Here is a 1887-nt window from a genome sequence, read left to right as displayed (position 1 = left end):
GGCCAGCTTCTTGAAGCTGATGCAGCCTACGGCCTTCACAACCAAGGATGCGGCTGACCCCAAGACCTGGGGGGGCCAACAAGATGACTACTACTCCAATGGAGGTTCAAGAGGGCCCATGTGCCCTAGAGAATACTCCAGGGGGTCCGTGTGCAACCGATGACCAATCCAATTCCAGAGATGGTTCCAGACCCGGTCCAGCAGATGGTTCCAGAGACAGTCTGTGAGCCGGAATCCACCCAAGAGCAACCGGGTAAGGTGACTGCCTGGTGCGCCGTTAGTGGCGCAGGAGCTAGAACGCTGCCTGCTGATTGCCGCTGATGACAGCGAGATGCTCCGGTATCTCTCCCACAAGGATGTTTCCCTGCCCTCGTCAGAACAAAGCAGTGGTCGTGTGCCCGTGGTGCTTCGCCAGCCGTCGTGTACCCCTACCGACACTGTGAAAGAAGAAATTACCTGTGACACTGAGAGACAGCAGAGTCCGGTACAGAAGACAGCGATTGTGCGACCTGAGCGGTGGAGGAGCGTCCCGACGGTGGCTGTTCCCAGCGGCCTGGTTGGTGAACCTGCATCCCATCCGGCGAGTCCCAGGGATGCGGCGAGTCAGCAGAGTGTTGAGAGCACACCTCCTTACCTCCAGCAGGACGCGATGGAGACTTTCGGCGAGGGGGTACCAGCCGGTACCTTCTCCTATGCGAGGAGCAGCAGCGACACACCTTAACGGAAACCGGATGTCGACGGTGCAGGGCGTCGATCTCTACCAGGATCCCGCAAGACCGGATGACGTCATCATGGAGGCGACCACCGGGGCGGAGGAGGAACGGCCGATGCCCGTCCCGGTGAATACAGCCTTACCTAAAACTAGCATGGACCATTTCATAGATCATGTTAGGGCCCTGGGTCGCAGGAAATCTATGGAACCAGAGATTACAGCTATCTTCGTGGTACCTGGTAAGAGTAGGCCTCCGACAGGGGACTCTGACCGAGACTTGCGGGACTTTAAGGTCTTAGACGCTACCAGTACCACATCACATATGTTGGAAAGGCCCAAATACTCTAAGAAAAGAGCTCATCGTTGCAAGAAGACCTTAATGCCTTCTACAGACTGTAAGGACTAGGACTTTGACGTGTGCTCTGAGGGGGATGAGACTGCGGAGAGTGTGGTTTCTTATGGACAGAAGCCTGTCCAGAAGTCACCACAACCATCGATGGACCATGCAGCATTCTGTGAGCCAACAGGTAGCATGCACCAAACACCTGGTAACAGGGAAATCTCCCATAGGGTGGGGGAAACACCGTTACAGTACACATATTATAAATGGCTGTACAATTTAACAAAGAAACATTTGGTGAATGAATAAAATAAATCAGGGGGGGGTATCAAATAAATAAAGATTATTACCATGACTGAAATTATAATAAATGCAAAATAAAATGAACCTGATTAAACATTGCAATGCAAAAACGAATTAATCAAAAGGAAATAAACACAAAGAAAACAATAACATACAGTATTAAATGGCAAGGAATGATCACATAGGAATGTAAAACATAGGAATAAATTAACAACAAATAAGCAGATTAAAAAATGAATCAATATTCATCAAACTGGAATCTAATAAGTAATAACAGATCCAATAAAGAACACGAAATAATCAATAATTACATATCACATTAATATAAACATGAGAGGAATGCCAGTACATTCACATACATAGATATGTCATTTCATGAATACAAAGAATGAAAAGATTGCACAGTAAATTAGTAATACAAATTTACAGCTCCTGAGTGCTTACAGTGCGCATGTGCAATGAACATCAGATGTTACTGTGCGTAGTTACAATAAAGTTTTATTTAAAAAAAAACGGTCCTTCTCCATCACCA

Source organism: Ascaphus truei, chromosome 17, assembly GCF_040206685.1.
Source record: "Ascaphus truei isolate aAscTru1 chromosome 17, aAscTru1.hap1, whole genome shotgun sequence".
Taxonomy (NCBI): domain Eukaryota; kingdom Metazoa; phylum Chordata; class Amphibia; order Anura; family Ascaphidae; genus Ascaphus; species Ascaphus truei.
Note: the sequence above shows the minus strand (reverse complement) of the source record.